The 23,241-nt window shown below is 42.3% G+C and overlaps 1 protein-coding gene and 1 pseudogene across 2 annotated transcripts in view; one reads left to right on the top strand and one right to left on the bottom strand.

Annotated features, from left to right (window-relative positions):
- The window catches only part of LOC109902661 (interleukin-12 receptor subunit beta-2), a 34,259-nt gene extending 24,830 nt beyond the window's left edge, over nt 1-9,429 (bottom strand). For both annotated transcript variants that reach the window (XR_004202362.1, XR_004202363.1), the window contains exons 1-11: nt 9,254-9,429; nt 7,761-7,841; nt 6,183-6,330; nt 5,860-6,032; nt 5,527-5,650; nt 4,859-5,025; nt 4,069-4,205; nt 3,699-3,909; nt 3,409-3,491; nt 2,878-3,085; nt 2,529-2,729 (exon numbers count right to left, since the gene is read on the bottom strand). The gene's annotated coding sequence lies outside the window, so the exon portion shown is untranslated. The remainder of the gene's footprint in view (nt 1-2,528; nt 2,730-2,877; nt 3,086-3,408; nt 3,492-3,698; nt 3,910-4,068; nt 4,206-4,858; nt 5,026-5,526; nt 5,651-5,859; nt 6,033-6,182; nt 6,331-7,760; nt 7,842-9,253) is intronic.
- A 1,204-nt stretch (nt 9,430-10,633) lies between these two features.
- On the top strand, nt 10,634-21,644 carry LOC109902991 (cytochrome P450 2J6-like; annotated as a pseudogene).
- Nucleotides 21,645-23,241: the final 1,597 nt, after the last annotated feature.

The raw sequence follows: 23,241 nt of genomic DNA, 5'->3' as shown, positions 1-23,241 counted from the left end.
AACCGCCACTTTCAAGGAGCGGGACTCTAACCCGGAAGCTTATAATAAATCCCACTATGCCCTCCGATGAATCATCAAATAGGTAAAGCGTCAATTCAGGACTAAGATCGAATCGTACTACACCGGCTCTAATTCTCGTTGGATGTGGCAGGGCTTGCAAACCATTACAGACTACAAAGGGAATCACAGCTGAGAGCTGCCCAGTGACACGAGCCTACCAGACGAGCTAAACTACTTCTGTGCTTGCTTCGAGGCAAATAACACTGAAACATGCATGAGAACACCAGCTGTTCCGGAAGACTGTGTGATCACGCTCTCCGCAACCAATGTGAGTAAGACCTTTAAACAGTTCAATATTCACAAGCCCGCAGGGCCAGATGGATTACTGCGAGCATGCGCTGACCAACTGGCAAGTGTCTTCACTGACATTTTCAACCTCTCCCTGTATGAGTTTGTAAATCAAACATGTTTTAAGCAGACCACCATAGTCCCTGTGCCCAAGAACACTAAGGCAACCTGCCTAAATGACTACCGATGTCACGTCCTGACCTAAGTTCCTGTTTCATGTCTCTATTTTGTTTGGTCAGGGCGTGAGTTGGGGTGGGCATTCTATGTTTTGTTCTCGGTTTTGTACTTCTTTGTGTTTGGCCTGGTATGGTTCCCAATCAGAGGCAGCTGTCAATCGTTGTCTCTGATTGAGAACCATACTTAGGTAGCCTGTTCCCACCTGTGTTTGTGGGTAGTTGTTTTCTGTTTTGTGTTGTTTCACCTGACAGGACTGTTTAGTTTCTTACATTCTCGTTGTTATATTTGTTGTGTGTTCTGTTATATTAAAATATTAACATGGACACTTACCACGCTGCATGTTGGTCCAATCTTGACTACTCTTCCTCAGACGAAGAGGAGAATCATTACAACCGACCCGTAGCACTCATGTCTGTAGCCATGAAGTGCTTTGAAAGACTGGTCATGGCTCACATCAACTCCACTATCCCAGAAACCCTAGACCCACTCCAATTTGCATACCACCCTAACAGATCCACAGATGATGTAATCCCTATTGCACTCCACACTGCCCTTTCCCACCTGGACAAAATGAACACCTATGTGAGAATGCTATTCATTGACTACAGTTCAGCGTTCAACACCATAGTACCCTCAAAGCTCATCAATAAGCCAAGGACCCTGGGACCTCCCTCTGCATTTGGATCCTGGACTTCCTGACAGGACACCCCCAGGTGGTAAGGGTAGGTAACAACGCATCCGCCACGCTGATCCTCAACACAGGGGCCCCTGTGCTCAGTCCCCTCCAGTACTCCCTGTTCATTCATGACTGCACGGTCAGGCACAACTCCAACACCATCATTAAGTTTGCCGATGCCACAACAGTGGTAGGCCTGATCACTGAAAACGACGGGACGGCCTATAGGGAGGTGGTCAGAGACCTGGCCATGTGGTGCCAGGACAACAACCTCTCAAGACAAAGGAGATAATTGTGGACTACAGGAAAAAGAGGACCCCCATTCTCATCGACGGGGCAGTAGTGGAGCAGGTTGAGAGCTTCAAGTTCCTTGGTGTCCACTTCACCAACAAACTAACATGGTCCAAGCATACCAAGGCAGTCATGAAGAGGGCACGACAAAACCTATTCCCCTCAGGAGACTGAAAAGACTTGGCATGGGTCCTCAGATCCTCGAAAGGTTCTACAGCCGCACCATCGAGAGCATCCTGACTGGTTGCATCACTGCCTGGTATGGCAACTGCTCGGCCTCAGACAGCAAGGCACTACAGAGGGCAAGTGCGTACGGCCCAGTCCATCACTGGGGCCAAGCTTCCTGCCATCCAGGACCTCTATACCAGGCGGTGTCAGAGGAAGGCCCTAAAAATTGTCAAGGACTCCAGCCACCCTAGTCATAGACTGTTCTCTCTGCTACCGCATGGCAAGCGGTACCAGAGCACTACGTCTAGGTCCAAGAGGCTTCAAATCAGCTTCTACCCCCAAGCCATAAGACTCCTGAACATCTAATCAAATGGCTACCCAGGCTATTTGCATTGCCCAACCCCCCCTCTCTCTTTTACACCACTGCTACTCTATGTTGTTATCATCTATGCTATGCATAGTCACTTTGATAACTCTACCTACATGTACATATTACCTCAATTACCTTGACTAACCGGCACATTGACTCTGTACTGGTACCTCCCTGTATATAGCCTTGCTATTGTTATTTTACTGCTGCTCTTTAATTACTTGTTACTTTTATTTCTTATTCTTATTCATTTTAACTGCATTGTTGGTTAGAGGTTTGTAAGTTAGGTCTACACCTGTTGTATTCGGCGCATGTAACTAATAACATTTGATTTGATGAGTCTATCTCAGTAGTCCAAAATAGTCAATTCTCTCCACTAGCTACCTCTTGTGGTTGATGATGAGCATTGCCCCATCACATGCATTGTCAGAATCAGCAGCAGTTTGTATACAAAGACACGGTCATAAATGTGTCTGTGTTTCTGACTTATGTACTTACCTGTGATGAGTGTTGTGTTTCTCTCCCTGGCCACTCTCTGCCAGCCCAGTTCCTGATGTTGACTCTTCCACTCCACCAAAAAGCCCAACAGTACCTCTGCTTCAGCCCCACTAGATCCATCCCGTGACCAGGACAGGGCAACTACATCCCCTCCTTCTACGTTTGCCGGACTGAGGCTTCTCAGAACAGGCCCAGACATACCTGTAATACAAATAATATGGTTGGTGTTCATCATATCACAATTACTTAAGTGAAAAACAAGTAAACCTGTGTCTGGGAGGTGTGTAGTAGCAGGTGTATCTTCTCACCTGTGTGTGTGAGCTGTATGGTAGCAAGTATATTTTTTCACCTGTGTGTTTGAGCTGTATGGTAGCAGGTGGAGATGTCCCGTAGGAGGTGACAGCCCTTACAAACAACTCCTGAACCCCAGGTGACACCTGGACAGAACACTGGGTGACACCAGCAGGATACGTGACCTCCTCCTGTCTCTGCCCCTCATGCAGGTAGTCCAGCTCATACCTCAACACATGACCACTATAGTCACCTGGAGACAGGGGCTGAGGAGAGAGAGGGGGGAACAGATGGAGAGAGGGAAGAAAAGAGGAAAGGTGAGACGGAGAGAGGTGAGACAGAGAGATAAATAGATAAAGATCTCCTTTCCATGTAGTATTATCCAAGTTTATCATCCAAACAAAATTTAAGGATTAAAGCTCTACAGAACACCATTGAAAAATCACAACCTCAAACAATATAATTACCACCAACAGTCCACCATGGTATGCTATTTGATCTTCTTTAAAGGTCTTGAGGTCAAAGAACAGCTTTTTGTTGCTAAGCGTGCTAACCAACCAATCAAAACTGATAGTGTTTCTGCAGATACCTTCCATAGTACTGTCACATCCTGAACCCCATCCACCCCAGGGATACCCAACACCCTCCAGACATCCAGCTCTCTAGTGGGCGCTGAAAACATAAAGGAGAACAAGTTACTCTGATGACAACACTTTACAGGTTAGTAAAAATATCTACATTATACTTTTTCTTTAGACAACTTCCACAACATTGTCAAAATAATCTGTTGTCAGTGACTTCCAACCCTCACTGTAATGTGTGAACAGGCTCTCTCTGAAACGTGCATTATTTAAAAACCATGCTGGGCTCTGGGCTTACCTATGCCTGGGCTTGTTTTACTAGCTGATGGGCTCCATCTACTGCAGAGGGGCCTTTGGGTGGAGGAGGGCCTGAGCGCAGTGGTGGGCCTCTGTGCAGAGGTTGGCCTCTCTATGGAGAAACAGACTCTGATCTGGAACTCATACTGCATCATGGGCTTCAGGCCCTCCACCTTGACCAGGCCTCCGCTAGGATCCAAGTGTAGCTCCAGCTGCACAAAAACACCAACAGATAATGGCATTCACTCATACTTCTTCTCTTTATTCTTGTATTAGTCCAACTGTGAGAGTGCATGTACAGTATTGGAACATTTAGATGCAACCAAGGTGAGGAATGGGGATGTTGATGACGACAATATAATATAACTCACCCAGGAGCCATTGCCTGTTCTGAGCCTGATGTGGGGTCTTAAAGGTTTGGGGTATTCAGAGCAGTTCCAGTGCAATACAGCTGCCCTGGAGCCACTCCAAAACTCCAGCTTCATGATCTGAGGGGGGTCTGGTATCACTGCAATGCCAAGAGACACATCAGGTAAATTACAAACCTAGATGGGCTTAATGGGATGTTCTCATCATTTAATAGTTGTTATGCCCCAATGTCCTGTTCATTTACGGTTTATTAACATTGACAGTCCTGGTATTAATCAGCACATAGAGACAATACATGCAGGAAGCCGATCCTTTGAAAACAATGTCAAACTCAAACCATATCAGAGGATTTCACAGCAAGATGTCCTTAAAAGGAACAAGTTACAGGATGAGTAATTACTTCACATGCAAAACCCATAAACGTTTTCAGATATGAGAGAACACTATGTATATATTTACAAGGATTTTTTAAATGGATGTTTATTTGTTTTATTCCCAGCACCAGAGTGAGATGCGATTTGGTGGTAGTGGCGTGTGCACATCCTTTATGGTAACAAAATATATGAAGATATATAAAAACTTGTGTGTATGTATGTATGTATGTATGTATGTATGTATGTATGTATGTATGTATGTATGTATGTATGTATGTATGTATGTATGTATGTATGTATGTATGTATGTATGTATGTATGTATGTATGTATGTATGTATGTATGTATGTATGTATGTATGTATGTATGTATGTATGTATGTATGTATGTATGTATGTATTCAGAGACATGAACTTACCTACATCATTGACAGAGAAGTTGAAGGGTTGGGACAGTGATGTTCCCAGGTGGTTGTGAGCTCTTATACTCAGCTGGTACTGTTCATTCTCATCCAGCTCCAACCGTGGAATACTGAATACACCAGTACCCTGGATCCCACGGTGAAACACCTGGGCTCTGTTCACACTGTGGATAAGCAAGTCACATTACTTTTCCAGAGAAGGACAAATGGGAAAAAGCTTTCCTTGCCTTGAATCTGTTCATTATTCTGTTTAAGTGCTCAAGCCACGTATATAAAAGGCTGATTGTGTGTATACTACACTGTTAGAAAAAAAGGTGCTATCTAGAACCTAAAAAGTTTCTTCGGCTGTCCCCATAAGATAATTATTTGAAGAACCCGTGTTGATTCCAGCTTGAACCCTTATGGTTCCAAGTAAAACCGTTTTGGGTTCAATGTAGAATTCTTTCCTCAGAGGGTTCTACCTGGAACCAAAAAGGTTTCTTACCTGGAACCAAAAAGGGTTCTCCTATGGGGACAGCTGAATAACCCTTTTGGAACCCTTTTGTCTAAGAGTGTAGCTACACATCTATTCACAATATATTTCTGATGTGGTAACCCTAGCCCAAGGTGGAGGAAAATACAGTGAGCAGACTTTACCACACTACAGGGCTCATCACCCAGCTCACCTCCTGACTGAGACATTGTAGGTTGTGACCAGGTGTGTTTCCCGTCCTCTGCTCCAGCTACAGGTGATCTCCTCTGAGTCCCTGGAAGCCTGGCAGGCTATACCACTGGGCTCATCAGGAGGGTCTGCAGGGAAGTAGAGCAATAGTATACAGCACACCCTTACATGGTCTAGCAATTGCTCTGAATAACATCTAAAATATTTGATTTACTATTTAATAAGAGTCCAGAATTGGTCAAGTGAGAACTAATGCTAATTTGCTGCAACAACAACCAGCCAGAGAGGAAACAACACTGCAAAGATAACATCCAGAATCTAAAGACAGTAGACGTACATCCAGTGTGTAGGTCTAGCCCACAAACAGTCTGTATGCGTCCGTCTGTTTGCCGCAGCCTACAGACCAGAATGGAGTTTGGTGTGCGGAGGTTAGTCAGTCTCAGCCGGACAGTGGAACAGTTCAAGATCTCTAGTGCCGTCTGGTCCTGCCCATTCAGTTCCACAGATAAACTGACAACACAAAGAGGTTTCAATACTACAAAACGTCTCTCTCTGTTCCCTTCTCTTCATTATGTCACTCTCCTTCCTTTCTATATACAAACATATTGACACCTATCTATCTATCTATCTATCTACCGACCGATCGACCGACAGACAGACCTCTGGCCACAGTTGGGCTTTGTGGTTGTGCAGTACACTGTAAGGTTGGAACCCATGCGAAAGAGTGGCCCAGGTTCTACAGTCACAGACCCCTGACAGATGATACCCATTCTCTGACCTAAGGGGTTGGCTCGAACCTGGAATGTACCTGTCCACAAATACAACATGTTACATACAGTACATTCGGAAAGTATTCAGACCCCTTGATTTTTCCACATTTTGTTAAGTTACAGCCTTATCCTAAAATGTATTAAATATTATTTTATCCTCATCAATCTACACACAATACCCCCCCATTTTTTTTTTTTTACATAAGTATTCAGACCCTTTGCTATGAGACTCAACATTGAGCACACACCTGTCTACATAAGGTTCCACAGTTGACAGTGCATTTCAGAGCAAAATCCAAGCCACCAACACTCTTCCTAGAGCTGACTGCTCAGCCAAACTGAGCAATCGGAGGAGAAGGGCCTTGGTCAGGGAGGTGACCAATAACTGAATGGTCACTCTTACAGAGCTCCTCTGTGGAAATGGGAGAACATTCCAGAAGGACAACCATCTGTGCAGCACTCCACCAATCAGGCCTCTATGGTAGAGTGTCCAGACTGAAGCCACTCCTTAGTAAAGGGCACATAACAGCCCGCTTGGAGTTGCCAAAAGGCACCTAAAGGACTCTCAGGCCATGAGAAACAAGATTCAATGGTCTGACGAAATCAAGATTGAACTCTTTGGCCTGAATGCACCGCTCCTACGGTGAAGCATGGTGGTGGCAGCATCATGCTGTGGGCATGTTTTTCAGCGGCAGGGACTGGGAGACTAGTTAGGATCGAGGGAAAGATGAATGGAGCAAAGTACGGAGAGATCCTTGATTAAAACCTGCTCTAGAGTGCTCAGGACCTCAGACTGGGGTGAAGGTTCAACTTCCAACAGGACAATGAACCTAAGCACACAGCCAAGACAACGCAGGAGTGGCTTTGGGACAAGTCTCTGAATGTCCTTGAGTGGCCCAGCCAGAGCACGGACTTGAACCCGATCAAACATCTCTGGAAAGACCTGAAAATAGCTGTGCAGCGATGCTCCCCATCCAACCTGACATAGCTTGAGAGTATCTGCAGAGAAGAATGGGAGAATTCCCCAAATCAGGTGTGCCAAGCTTGTACCCAAGAAGACTCAAGGCTGTAATCGCTGGCAAAAGTGCTTCAACAACGTGCTGAGTAAAAGGGTCTGAATACTTATGTAAATATGATATGTCAGTTGTTGTTTTTTAAATTAGCAAAACATTTCAAACATGTTTTTTCATTATGGGGTATTTTGTGTAGATTAATGAGGGGGGGAAACAATTTAATCACTTTAGAATAAAGCTGTAATGTAACAAAATGTGGAAAAATACAAGGGGTCTGAATACTTTCCGAATGCACTGCATTGTGATGTCACAGGCAGTTCTCTCTAGAGAGGAATGAACCAACTCTGGAATGTTAAGCAATACTAAACAATGTTAAACTAAACATTTATTGGAATGTAAAATGTAATGCACAACATTATTTATTTCCATATTACAAAAATACAGGAATCACTTACATCTGTACAAGAGAAATATGACGGTAGTCCACCAAATGGTTCTGAAGAGACTCATCTCACCTGTTCTCTGGCTCTCCGTGTCTACAGACACATTAGCACAAATCCTTTTCAGCTGAACATTTGATCTTGATTGTGATGATAGATCAAATTGGCCACACACAACTGTAGCCTCATATATCAAAAATAACCAACCTGATCTCAATGCCAAAATTATTAATAATAAGAGCAATGAAATGAAATGTTGAGTACTGAACATATTGGTTGATATGTTTGAGCTAATTTTAGCACTAGTTATGTTTTTGCCAAGAGAGAGACAAGATCTGGCCATGTTCTTCCTGTTAGAAATGTCTGTATACAGTAGATAACATGAATTAACCGAAGTAGAGGCAGTTGAAATTGTGATAGCTAAGTGAGTGGAATAGGATACATGACAGATATATACAGTTGAAGTCGGAAGTTTACATACACTGAGGTTGGAGTCATTAAACCTAGTTTTTCAACCACTCCACAAATTTCTTGTTAACAAACTATAGTTTTGGCAAGTCGGTTAGGACATCTACTTTATGCATTGTTTACAGACAGATTATTTCACTTATAATTCACTGTATCACAATTCCAAATCAATCCCTGAACAACAGTGAAGGACCTTGTGAAGATGCTGGAGGAACAGGTACAAAATTATCTATATCTTCCAAATGGACAATGACCCCAAGCATACTTCCAAAGTTGTTGAAAAATGACTTAAGGACAACAAAGTCAAGGTATTGGAGCTATTGGAGTGGCCATCACAAAGACCTCAATCCTATAGAAAATGTGTGGTCAGAACTGAAAAAGTGTGTGTGAGCAAGGAGGCCTACAAACCTGACTCAGTTACACCAGCTCTGTCAGGAGGAATGGGCCAAACTTCACCCAACTTATTGTGGGAAGCTTGTGGAAGGCTACCCGAAACGTTTGACCCAAGTTAAACAATTTAAAGGCAATGCTAGCAAATACTAATTGAGTGTATGTAAACTTCTGACCCACTGGGAATGTGATGAAATAAATAAAAGCTGAAATAAATCATTCTCTCTGCTATTATTCTGCCATTTCACATTCTTAAAATAAAGTGGTGATCCTGACAGACCTAAGACAGGGAATTTTTACTCTGATTAAATGTCAGGAATTGTGAAAAACTGAGTTGAAATGTATTTGGCTAAGGTGTATGTAAATTTCAGACTTCAACTTTATTTATCACAGTGTCTGCACATGAACTGCACACATGAGGTATGTGACCTTTTTAAACTTGAACTTTGTATGCACATGATTTTAGAACATAAATCCTAACACATTCTTAAAGTCACCTTAGGATAATAATAAGAAAGCAACATGTTGAAATAGTAATACAATGACACTTTGTCTGTCTACCTCCTTCAGTCTTCTATTTGCCCAGATCTCTCTAGTTTTTTGTATCGGTATAATGTCAAGATAAAGAAATTTGGATGACTGTTACTCACCAGCATGTTAAAGTGTCCACATCCCTACTTTGAAGAGGACTGATAACACATCTGTGGATTATGTCAAATAGTCAAATAAAAATGAACATTCAGCATATTCCAGGTATTACTAAACCGTAATTTACTGACAACTTGTTTGCAAGATGTTTTTGTCATCTTTGTTCTTATACTTGGTGTTGAAACTTCTTTAAAGGAGGCAATGACCTAGATCTGAGGTATTTTATGAGAAACTTTGTATGTTACTTTGCCCCACTTAAGGAACCACAGCGGTTCTGTTTACTCAGCTAACTCAGAGGTCGGTGTCCTCAATACCTGTTTTCACTAAATGTGTTGTTAGCAGATTACAAAGTAGACTACATTCCTGCATATCATTGTTGGTATGGCTGCAATAATTAAGTGCTGCCATGTTATGCAATTTTATGGTGTGTTTAATGGTATCTTTGATCTAGTTTGTTTGCTACAATGGAATCAATTGAAAAGTGAAAACCCCACCAACCCTGCATGCCGGTCAAGTTAAATCCAATGCACTACTCACAGTCCCATCTCCTCATCAGAGGTGCATACTCCACACATGGTGTCCCAAATGCATTCTATAAAGACCATGTGTGTGTGAGGCTTCCAAATATAACAGATATTGATTAGGAAGCTATACATGTGCCTCTTCCATTGTGACGAGCATGTGTGTGTTGAGAAGAGTGTGAATGAAAAGTGTACGTGTGTGAGAGCTGGAAGCTCAGTCATGTTGCTCTAGATTTCTGATTTCTTTACCCCAGTCAGTTTCCATCTCCATCATCAAAGGGCTGGAGGGGAAATCCAACCAGAGCAGATCACAAAAAACTTGAGATAAAACTCTTCAAACAGTCCATGTTCAGATTAAAAAGGTCATAAGTGATGACGTTTCTGACATTTTGCCCTATAGTTGTCAGTGGAGTCATTTTATAATGTGAAGATGTTGGTGTCGGTGGTATTTGAAACTAATCGAAACCCCGTGTTCAGCAGGGTGTGGGAACCATGTCTTTGTAATGGAAAGGGAGAGCACTGATTTTCATATATGACAGACTTCCCCCTCTTTGGTTGGCTCTGTGTGGATTCTGAAACTCAGTCTGTCAGTGTTCAATACAGAGACCCTTAGGGTATGTACCCTGGACCTGATCGAGGCTGGGATGAAGACCGTTGCCACCCCTTTATGCTAGGCCCTGGTCTACATGATGAACAACCCAGAGATACAGGGGGAGTCGACTCTTCCACAGCACCCACGTGATTGATTGGTTGATTATTTGATTGATCTATTGATCAATTGATTGATCCCTTCACCTTTTCCCTCCAGGGAAGGTCCAGGATGAGATAAATAGAGTGATAGGCCAGTCCCGCCAGCCCAACATGTCTGACAGACCCAACATGTCCTACACTGACACTGTCATCCATGAGACACAGAGGATGGGCAACATTGTGCCGCTGGGTTTCCCCAAGATGGCTAGCAAAGACGCAACACAGGGGGGATACTTCGTACCCAAGGTGATAGACATTACCTACAGAATTAACAGTCCCTCCATGTATCAAGTGAAGTATACTTGTTATCCCTAAACTTTTGTGACATTCAGCGCTCAAGGCTAACATTAGCACAAACCTAACAATAGCTACCAAAAGCCATGGATGATTTGTACAGTTAGTCATAATGTGGCAACTTTGCCATGTGGCTGCTACATTGCAGTCTCAACGTCAACAGTGAAGAGGCATCTCCTGGATGCTGACCTTCTAGGCAGAGTTCCTCTAGTGTTTGTGTTCTTTTGCCCATCTTAATATTTTCTTTTTATTGGCCAGTCTGAGATAAGTTTTTTTCTTTGCAACTCTGCCTAGCAGGCCAGCATCCCGGAGTCGCCTCTTCACTGTTGATGTTGAGACTAGTGTTTTGTGGGGACTATTTAATGAAGCTGCCAGTTGAGGACTTGTGAGGCATCTGTTTCTCAAACTAGACACTCTAATGCACTTGTCCTCTTGCTCAGTTATTTTCTGGTTAGAGCCCGTCTGCGCTGTTCTAAGAAGGGAGTAGTACACAGCATTGTACAAGATCTTCAGTTTCTTGGCAATTTCTCCCATGGAATAGCCTTCATTTCTCAGAACAAGAATAGACTGACAGGTTTCAGAAGAAAGTTCTTTGTTTCTGGCCATTTTGAGCCTGTAATCGAACCCACAAATGCTGATGCTCCAGATACTCAACAAGTCTAAAGAAGGACAGTTTTATTGATTCTTTAATCAGAACAACAGTTTTCAGCTGTGCTAACATAATTGCAAAAGGGTTTTCTAATGATCAATTAGCCTTTTAAAATGATAAACTTGGATTAGCTAACACAACGTGCCATTGGAACACAGGAGTGATGGTTGCTGATAATGGGCCTCGGCGCGCCTATGTAGATATTCCATAAAAAATCTGCCATTTCCAGCTACAATAGTCGTTCACAACATTAACAATGTCTACACTGTTTTACTGATCAATTTGATGCTATTTTAATGGACCAAAAATTTGCTTTTCTTTCAAAAACAAGGATATTTCTAAGTGACCCCAAACATTTGAATGGTAGTGTATACAGCAACACCTCCTCCATAAGCATTTCTGTCTCTTCTGTAGATGTTATAACCTTGTATTGCCACTGCTGTATCATCAAATTAATTATCTGAGTCTCAGAAATTGCTAATAACAGGTTATCTGATGTTAGCAAGTTATTGATTTCATTAACCTTATTTCTAAGGCTATATATATTAATATGGGCTGTTTTCCACCCTTTCCTGGGTAGCTTATCAAATATAGACATAATATGGAAAGGGTGCACCCAAGTGTCCTTTCAACCTCTCCAAATTATCAGAATGGGGCAATTCCACTGCTATTACACATTGAATAAGCCTAAATGGTGTTGGTCCCACATTAAGAAGAACTATTTGCAAGAAATATTTGGAAAACAGATATAAATTATAAATGTAAATGGGCTTGACTCTTGCGAGAGGATCATACCCTGCAGTCCTCTTCTTATTGTCATTCTCCTCATCCTTTTGTGGGTCACTCATGTGAAGAGTACAGTTGATGGCCAAGAAACAGTTTTCACTAGTCAACTAGTCTTGATACCTTCGCCAGTCCCATGTATATCACCAGGGAAATGTAGGAGAGCATGTCACTCATGGTGACATGTTACCAGTGCATATTGTTTCCCCTCTGCTGCTTAAGTTAACCTGTTTGGGATAGGGGGCAGCATTTTCACGTTCGGATGAAAAGCGTTCCCAGAGTAAACTGCCTGCTACTCAATCCTAGAAGCTAATATATGCATATTAGTAGATTTGGATAGAAAACACTCTGATGTTTCTAAAACTGCTTGTATGATGTCTGTGAGTATAACAGATATGGCAGGCGAAAACATGAGAAAAATCCAACCAGGAAGTGGGACATCTGAGGTTTGTAGTTTTTCAACTCATTGCCTATCGAATATACAGTGTCTATGGGGTCATATTGCACTTCCTAAGGCTTCCACTAGATGTCAACAGTCTTTAGAACCTTGTTTGAGGCAGGGGAGGGGGAGAGAATGAGAGCTGTTTCAACCAGATGTCTGGCAGAATGCCATGAGCTGATCACGCGTACGCCCGTGAGAGCAACCTGCGTTCCATTGCATTTCTAAAGACAAAGGAATTCTCCGGATTGAACATTATTGAAGATTTATGTTAAAAACAACCTAAAGATTGATTCTATACATCGTTTGACATGTTTCTACGAATTGTAATATAACTTTTTGAACCTTTCGCCTGGACTTTCGCATGGACTTATCCGCGCCTCGTGAGTTTGGATTTGTGAACTAAACGCGCTAACAAAAGGAGGTATTTGGACATAAATTATGGACTTTATCGAACAAAACATACATTTATTGTGGAACTGGGATTCCTGGGAGTGCATTCTGATGAAGATCATTAAAGGTAAGTGAATATTTATAACGCTATTTCTGAGTTTTACTGACTCCACAACATGGCAGGTATCTGTATGGCTTGTTTTTGTGTCTGAGCGCTGTACTCAGATTATTGCATGGTTTGATTTTTCCGTAAATCTTTTTTGAAATCTGACACAGTGGTTGTATTAAGGAGAAGTACATCTATAATTCTGTGCATAACACTTGTATCTTTTATCAAAGTTTATGATGAGTATTTCTGTAAATGGATGTGGCTCTCTGCAAATTTGCCGGATGTTTTCGAGGCACAACATTACTGAACAGAACGTGCCAATGTAAACTGAGATTTTTGGATATAAATATGAACTTTATCGAACAAAACATACATGTATTGTGTAACATGAAGTCCTATGAGTGCCATCTGATGAAGATCGTCAAAGGTTAGTGATTCATTTTATCTCTATTTCTGCTTTTTGTGACTCCTCACTTTGTCAGGAAAATGAAAGAATCCATTCAAAATACTATGATGGCCAGTGTGGTGAGATATTCCATTGGAATACAGCGATATGAGCACTATACTGTAAATACAAAAGTATGTGGACACCCCTTAAAATTTGTGGATTTGGCTATTTCAGCTACACCTGTTGCTGACAGGTGTATAAAATCGAGCACACAGCCATGCAATCAGCCTAGAAAAACACTGGCAGTAGAATGGCCTTAGAGCTCAGTGACTTCCAATGTGGCACTGTCATAGGATACCACCTTTCCAACAAGTCAGTTCATCAAATATCTGCCCTGCTAGAGCTGCCCCGGTCAACTGTAAGAGCTGTTATTGTGAAGTGGAAACATCTAGGAGCAACAACGTCTGGACACACAAGTTCACAGAACGGAACCTCTGAGTGCTGAAGGGCATAGCACTTAAAAATAGTCTGCTGAATTCCAAACTACCTGTGGAAGCAACTTCAGCACAATAACTGTTTGCTGGGAGCTTAATGAAATACATTTTTATGGTCGAGCAGCTGCACACAAGTCTAAGATCACCATGCACAATGCAAAGCGTCGGCTGGAGTGGTGTAAACCTAGCCACCATTGGACTCTGGAGCAGTGGAAACATACTCTAGAGTGATGAATCATGCTTCACCATCTGTCAGGAGGAGGAATAATGGTCTGGGGCTGTTTTTCATGGTTCGAGCTAGGGCCCTTAGTTCACGTGAAGGGAAATCTTAATGCTACAGCATACAATAACATTCTAGATGACTCTGTGCCCTGCGCACAAACCGAGAAAATACTCAAATTTTACACAATGGGTACACCGTGGTTCTGCGTAGCCTAGTTATGCAAATACATTTGAGACCAGTTTATTGCAGTTAATTACATCTTTGACTTAATAAGTTAAATATATTTGAGTAGTTAACAGGGAAACAATGAGTCCCAGACAGTTCGCAATAGAACATACCAGAGGAGGGCGTAGTTTACGAGGCTGCCTAATTTATTGGGATCATCTTTCTACTTTTAAACTCGGACAAAACAGAGATGCTTGTTCTAGGTCCCAAGAAACAAAGAGATCTTCTGTTGAATCTGACAATTAATCTTGATGGTTGTAGAGTCGTCTCAAATAAAACTGTGAAGGACGTCGGCATTACTCTGGACCCTGATCTCTCTTTTGACGAACATTACAAGATTGTTTCAAGGACAGCTTTTTTTCTGTCTGCGTAACATTGCAATGGTCAGAAATGTTCTGTCCAAAATTGATGTAGAAAGATGAATCCATGCTTTTGTTACTTCTAGGTTAGACTACTGCAATGCTCTACTTTCCAGCTACCCGGATAAAGCACTAAATAAACTTCAGTTAGTGCTAAATACGGCTGCTAGAATCCTGACTAGAACCAAATAATTTGATCATATTACTCCAGTGCTAGCCTCCCTACACTGGCTTCCTGTTAAGGCAAGGGCTGATTTCAAGGTTTTACTGCTAACCTACAAAGCATTACATGGGCTTGCTCCTTCCTATCTTTACGATTTGGTCCTGCCATATTCCTTATTGTCCCTAGAATTTCTAAGCAAACAGCTGGAGGCAGGGCTTTCTCCTATAGAGCTCCATTTTTATGGAATGGTCTGCCTACCCATGTGAGAGACGCAGACTCTGTCTCAACCTTTAAGTCTTTATTGAAGACTCATCTCTTCAGTAGGTCCTATGATTGAGTGTAGTCTGGCCCAGGAGTGTGAAGGTGAACGGAAAGGCACTGGAGCACCGAACCGCCCTTGCTGTCTCTGCCTGGCCAGTTCCCCTCTCTCCCCTAGGATTCTCTGCTTCTAACCCTAATACACGGGCCAAGTCACTGGCTTACTGGTGCTCTTCCATGCCGTCCCTAGGAGGGGTGCGTCACTTGAGTGGGTTGAGTCACTGACGTTGTCTTCCTGTCTGGGTTGGCGCTCCCCCTTGGGTTGTTCCGTGGCAGAGATCTTTGTGGGCTATACTCGGTCTTGTCTCAGGATGGTAAGTTGGTGGTTAAAGATATCCCTCTAGTGGTGTGGGGGCTGTGCTTTGGCAAAGTGGGTGGGGTTATATCCTGCCTGTTTGGCCCTGTCCGGGGGTATCATCGGATGGGGCCACAGTGTCTCCTGGCCCCTCCTGTCTCAGCCTCCAGTATTTATGCTGCAGTAGTTTATATGTCGGGGGGCTAGGGTCAGTCTGTTATATCTGGAGTATTTCTCCAGTGTCCTGTGTGAATTTAAGTATGCACTCTCTAATTCTCTTTCTCTCTTTCTCTCTCTCGGGGGACCTGAGTCCTAGGACCATGCCTCAGGACTACTTGGCATGATGACTCCTTGCTGTCCCCAGTCCACCTGGCCATGCTGCTGCTCCAGTTTCAACTGTTCTGCCTGCGGCTATGGAACCCTGACCTGTTCACTGGACGTGCTACCTGTCCCAGACCTGCTGTTTTCAACTCTCTAGAGACAGCAGGTGCGGTAGAGATACTCTCAATGATCGGCTATGAAAAGCCAACTGACATTTACTCCTGAGGTGCTGACCTGTTGCATCCTCGACAACTACTGTGATTATTATTATTTGACCGTGCTGGTCATTTATGAACATTTGAACATCTTGGCCATATTCTGTTATAATCTCCACCCGGCACAGCCAGAAGAGGACTGGCCACCCCTCATAGCCTGGTTCCTCTCCAGTTTTCTTCCTAGGTTTTGGCCTTTCTAGGGAATTTTTCCTAGCCATCGATCTTCTACACCTGCATTGCTTGCTGTTTGGGGTTTTAGGCTGGGTTTCTGCACAGCACTTTGAGATATCAGCTGATGTAAGTAGGGCTATATAAATACATTTGATTTGATTTGATCTGGTTACCACCAGTGTTTGAAATACAAAGCCTTTTTCTAAAATGGATTTAATGAATCTACACACAATACTCCATAATGACAAAGCAAAAACAGGTTTTTAGATGTTTTAAAATGTTTTAATAAACCACCGAAATATCACATTTACATAAGTATTCAAACCCTTTACTCAGCACTTTGTTGAAGCACCTTTGGCAGGGATTACAGCCTCGAGTCTTCTTGGGTATGGCACCACAAGCCTGGCACACCTGTATTTTGCGAGTTTCTCCCATTCTTCTCTGCAAATCCTCTCTAGCTCTGTCAGGGTGAATGGGGAGCGTCGCTGCAAAGCTATTTTCAGGTCTCTCCAGAGATGTTCAATCGGGTTCAAGTCTGGGCTCTAGCTGGGCCATTTGAGGACATTCAGAGACTTGTCCCAAAGCCACACCTGCAGTGTCTTGGATGTGTGCTTAGTCATTGTTCTGTTGGAAGTTGAACCTTCGCCCCAGTCTGAGGTCCTGAGTGCTCTGAAGCAGGTTTTCATCAAGGATCTCTCTGTACTTTGTTCCGTTCATCTTTCCCTAGATCCTAACTAGTCTCCCAGTTCCTGCCGCTGAAAAATATCCCCACAGCATGAAGCTGCCACCACCATGCTTCACTGTAGGGATGTGCCAGGTTTCCTCCAGACGTGACGATTGACATTCAAACCAGAGAATCTTGTTTCTCATGGACTGAGAGTCTTTTAGGTGCCATTTGGCAACTCCAAGCGGACTGAGGAGTGGCTTCAGTCTGGCCACTCTACCATAAAGGCCTGATTGGTGGAGTGCTGCAGAGATGGTTGTCCTTCTGGAAGGTTCATCTCCACATCTCCCATCTCCACAGAGGAACCATCGGGTTCTTGGTCACCTTCCTGACCAAGGCCCTTCTCTCCTGATTGCACAGTGTTGGTGGTCCCAAACTTCTTCCATTTAATAATGATTGAGGCCACTGTGTTCTTGGGGACCTAAAATGCTGCAGAAATGTTTTGGTACCCTTCCCCAGATCTGTGCCTCGACACAATCCTGTCTCAGACAATTCCTTTGACCTCATGGCTTGGTTTTTGATCTGACATGCACTGCCAACTGTGGGACCTTATATAGACAGGTGTGTGCCTTTTCAAATCATGTCCAGTCAATTGAATTTACCACAGGTGGACTCCAATAAAGTTGTAGAAACATCTCAAGGGTGACCAATGGAAACAGGATGCACATGAGCTCCATTTCAAGTCTCATAGCAAAGGGTCTGAATACTTATGTAAATAAGGTATTTCTGTTTTTATTTTGAATACATTTGCAAACATTTCTAAAAAAATGTTCTCACTTTGTCATTCTGGGGTATTGTGAATAGATTATCATTTTTATTTATTTAATCCATTTTAGAATAAGGCATAACAAAATGTTGAAAAAGTCAAGGGGTCTGAATACTTTCCGAACACACTGTACATTGAGTTCGTTGACAAAACAGACCATGGGATGCCTTTTCACACGAAAGTCTGCGACGGGTCTGTGTAAACTATGCGATTATATTGGAGACAGGTTTATAGCACTGAATGTCATCTATTAACGTAATTATTTGGATTTTCTTGTGATCACAACAAATCTACTTATTTTTCTCAAATATAGATATAATTAAAGTAGGTTTTCTTTGAAAAGATGGGCCTTTCTGAGAATAGAACATTCAGTTTTCTGCCTGAGTGTGGCACTGTTTACTACAATTACTGGATTACCTGTGACCAGTGCCCCTGTGGTGGCGGTGGTGTTATAGTATGGGCAGGCAGATGCCACGGACAATGAACACGATTGCATTTTATTGATGGCAATTTAAATGCACAGAGATACCATGACGAGATCCTGAGGCCCATTGTCGTGCCATTCATCCACCGCCATCACCTCATGTTTCAGCATGATAATGGACGGCTCCATGTTGCAAGAGTCTATACACAGTTCCTGGAAGCTGAAAATGTCCCAGTTCTTCCATGACCTGCATACTCACCATGATGTCGCCCATTGAGCATGTTTTAGATGCTCTGGATCAACATGTAAGACAGTGTGTTCCAGTTTCCGCCAATAGCCAGCCACTTCCCACAGCCATTTAAGTGGAGCGGGACAACTATCTACAGGCCACAATCAACAGCCTGATCAACTCTATGCAAAGGAGATGTGTAGCACTGCATGATGCAAATGGTGGCATCTGTGACCAACAGATGCATATCTGTATTCACAGTCAGGTGAAATCCATAAATTAGGGCCCAAATTATTTCTTTCAATTGACTGATGTCCTTATATGAACTGTAACTCAGTAAAATCTTAGAAATTGTTGCATGTTGCATTTATATTTTGGTTCAGTGTAGTTTGTAAGATAGCCTTAACTTTAGGCTATTTATTGTATTACAAAAATAATATTGAATTGTGTTTGGTTGACAACGCAACCAAATATCAACATTGAAAGGATATCTAATGCTTGTATTGTTTCATCTGAGCTACTGGCTTAATCCTATTCTTGAACTTTTATTTTTGGTTTAATTGGAGACGTGAATCCAATATATAATTTGTTAACTTGTCGACAAGTTAATAGGCTATTTATTGTATTGCAAAAGTGATATTGAACTTTAATTAAAGTGCATTTCAAGTTTGATTCGATTCAATTTAGTCCTGTTCTTAGATTTTTGGTTGTAGACAAACTGGATATTTAATTGTGTTTGATTGTCAACGCAACCAAATATCAACATTCGAAGGAGATATCTTTTGTGCTACTGACTTAGTCTGCCTTTATTTCCTTTTCATCTACAATTGAATAATTGACATGTTGGATTCACGTCTTCATCTCAACCAAGAATCAAACTTGAAAAAAATATGACTAAATCAAATGAAAATTTATGTAAAGTGCATTTATAGTTTGATTTGATTCTTTAACTTAGATTTCAATTATTAATTTGTATCGAAACTAGAATTAAAGCCAGACCAAGTCAGTGGTATAGATGAAACGATCCAAGCAGAAGATACATCTCCTTCAAATGTTGATATTTGGTTGCGTTGACAACCAAACACAATTCAATATCCAGTTTGTCTACAAAGTAATAATTATTATTTTGGAATCACGTCTCCATCTCAACCAAGAATCTAAGAATAGGACTAAATCTAATCTAATCAATCTTTAAGTGCCTTTTAAATAAAGTTTGATTTGATTTAGTCCTATTCTTTAACTTAGATTTTTGCTTGTGATTGAGGAGTGAATCCAACATATGAATGATTAACTTGAAGATTACATTTGAAATCAACCGAAGCTTGAAACCCTAGGCAATTTGTTTTGTATGTTTTTAGTTGAACCCTAGATTGAATTGAAACAAAAGCTGTTGATGACTTTGCAAATGCTTTATACTGTAGGCCTAAATAGTAACATTTACCCCTAGATAGCAACAGTGACTATATTTAGTTATTAAGAGATCGCTCAATAATCATTCTCACAATACCACATTGGTAGTAGTCAGTGATTCTAATCAGATCTGGGCTTGGTTAAAACCCTGGATGGGAGGCCATAATAATAGCTGTAGATAAATCAACTCTCCAGTAGGAGGTGCTGCATACCCTATTGTTTTATTCTAATAGTGGACATAACATTGAAGATCTGACGTTTCAAAGGTACAAATTCAACCTATTTTAAACAAGATTTGTCTATGTTGAAAATTGGTTACAATGATGACAATCCTGTGGTTGAAATTCCAACCTCCAAACAACAGTTTATGTTCATGAAATCTTTTCAAATCCAATGCATTTTTTATGTAGATTCCACGTCACAATACGTTGACAAATTACGTTGAATAAACGTTGATTAAACCAGTTTGTGCCCAGTGGGTTATGACTAAACTTAAGCTTAGCAAGACAGTCTTGTGGAGTTTAAACAATGTCGGTCACATCATGCCCCCCTCTCTACAGGTCTATTCGTGAGTAACGGCCTGCCATGGAAGAAGCAGAGAAGGTTCGACCCTGTTCACCCTGAAAACCTTTGGCCTGGGGAAGAAGTCCATGGAGGGGGTCATCTGTGAGGAGATGTGCTTCCTACAGGATGAGATGGAGAGAAGTAGGGAGAAGAGAGCAAAAGGGGAACAAGGGGAGAGGAAGGAGACAGGTACAGAAGAGAGGGAAGAGGTGCAGAGGCACTGATCTATGTGTGATGTCACAAGACTGATTTACCAAACAGGTCAATCCCCTCCCTTTCTTTTCTCAGGCGGAGCCTTCTACCCTGCATCCATGTTCAACAAATGCCGTGTCCAATATCATCTGCCAGATATTGTTTGGGAAGAGGTTTGACAACAGAGACCACAACTTCCAGATCCTGCTGAAGTACTTGAACGAGGCCATCTGGCTGGAGGGAACCATGTGGAGCTTGGTAGGAACTGACTGGAGGAGGAAATACACCTGGAGATGAATGACTTGATGACTACTTAACTGGGTTGGGCTTGATTCCATTTACATTCAGTGTAATGACCCTGGTGGCAATAAGCATGATTACAACTCCCCCAAGGGATCTAGCTTTGACTGACAGACCATGGCATGCTCCCTCTGTGTACTGTAGCTGTACGACGTGTTCTTCGCGCTGATGGAGCATCTCCTAGGTCCTCACAACACCATGTTCAGCTACTATATGGCCCTGGAGGAACTCATCAGGGAGGACGTGGAAAGACACAGGCAGGACATGAACACCAGCAACCCCAGAGACTACATTGACACCTTCCTCACTGAGATAGAGAATGTAAGCAGCTCGTCCACCCTCTTACTATGGAAAACTGTTTGGCTATGGTAGAATGGAGAGAAGATCTAGTGTGTGGTTTCAAAAACAAATGAGAGGAGTAATAATTTTGACAGGTAGTCAAGCTGTTACAGTCCTGAAGTGGATCCACACAGCCTTGGTGGTTCATACACTGTTATACATTTTGTTTCGAATGCCGGCCTCCTTCCTCCCTGGTCCCTCTGCTGAGAGCACAAGCACTCCAGTAAGGATGGTTTCCAGGAGGCCAACCTGGTGCTGTTCCTGGCCGGCACTGAGACCCCCTCCACCACTGTGCTCTGGCCCTGGTCATCCTCAACAAACACCCACACATATAAGGTGAGATAGTGACCTCTGTGGATCAAATAAAACATTTGTAAAGAAAGTTACTGGATTTTCAGCAAAAGGGTTTACCAAGAAAAAACTTTAAAAATGACAAATTCATGGCAGATGAGTTGGAACACTCACAGGCAGAGATTTACTTCTTACGCTCAGGCTTTATTCCATTATCATCGGAGAAATATAAGTAGGTGACTGATGTTTCAACGTCAACATAACATCTTCATCAGAGTGCTCCAACTACTGTCTGCCACAATTTGTTTTCATGCCTTTTTTACATTTTATATATACACTACCGTTCAAAAGTTTGGGGTCACTTAGAAATGTCCTTGTTTTTGATGCTTTTTAATGGGATATCAACATAGGCGTGCAGAGGCCCATTAACAGCAACCATCACTCCTGCGTTACAATGGTACGTTGTGTTAGCTAATCCAAGTTTATCATTTTAAAAGGCTAATTCATCATTAGAAAACCCTTTTGAAATTATGTTAGCACAGCTGAAAACTGTTGTTCTGATTAAAGAAGCAGTAAAACTGGCCTTCCTTAGACTAGTTGAGTATCTGGAGCATCAGCATTTGTGGGTTTGATTAAAGGCTCAAAATGGCCAGAAACAAAGAACTTTCTTCTGAAACTCGTCAGTCTATTCTTGTTCTGAGAAATGAAGGCTATTCCATGGGAGAAATTGCCAAGAAACTGAAGATCTCGTACAATGCTGTGTACTACTCCCTTCACAGAACTGCACAAACTGTCTCTAACCGGAATAGAAAGAGGAGTGCGAGCCCCAGTGCACAACTGAGCAAGAGGACAAGTACATTAGAGTGTCTAGTTTGAGAGATAGACGCCTCACAATTCCTCAACTGGCAGCTTATTAAATAGTATCCGCAAATTACCACTCAATGTCAACAGTGAAGAGGCGATTCTGGGATGCTGGCCTTCTAGGCAGTTGCAAAGAAAAATACATATCTCAAACTGGCCAATAAAAATAAAAGATTAAGATGGGCAAAAGAACACAGACACTGGACAGAGGAAGATTGGAAAAAAAGTATTATGGACAGACGAATCTGAGTTTGAGGTGTTCGGATCACAAAGAAGAACATTCGCGAGACGCAGAAAAAAATGAAATATGCTGGAGGAGTGCTTGACGCCATCTGTAAAGCATGATTGGCGCTTAATTGGAGCCAATTTCCTCCTACAACAGGAAAATGACCCAAAGCACAGCTCCAAACTATGCAAGAACTATTTATGGAAAAAGCAGGCAGCTGGTATTCTGTCTATAATGGAGTGGCCAGCACAGTCACCGGATCTCAACCCTATTGAGCTGTTGTGGGAGCAGCTTGACCATAAGAAGTGCCCATCAATCCAATCCAATTTGTGGGAGGTGCTTCGGGAAGCATCGGGTGAAATCTTTTCAGATTACCTCAACAAATTGACAACTAGAATGCCAAAGGTCTGCAAGGCTGTAATTGCTGCAAATGGAGGATTCTCTGACGAAAAGCAAAGTTTGAAGGACACAATTATTACAATTAACGCCGGAGGGTCTTTTCCAATACGTCCGTATGCCGTTTGGTCTACATGGATACCCTGCTTAGACCCCAT

The sequence above is a fragment of the Oncorhynchus kisutch genome, linkage group LG13 (assembly GCF_002021735.2).
Source record: "Oncorhynchus kisutch isolate 150728-3 linkage group LG13, Okis_V2, whole genome shotgun sequence".
NCBI classification, from domain to species: Eukaryota; Metazoa; Chordata; class Actinopteri; order Salmoniformes; family Salmonidae; genus Oncorhynchus; species Oncorhynchus kisutch.
Note: the sequence above shows the minus strand (reverse complement) of the source record. Positions and strands in the feature narration are given on the sequence as shown.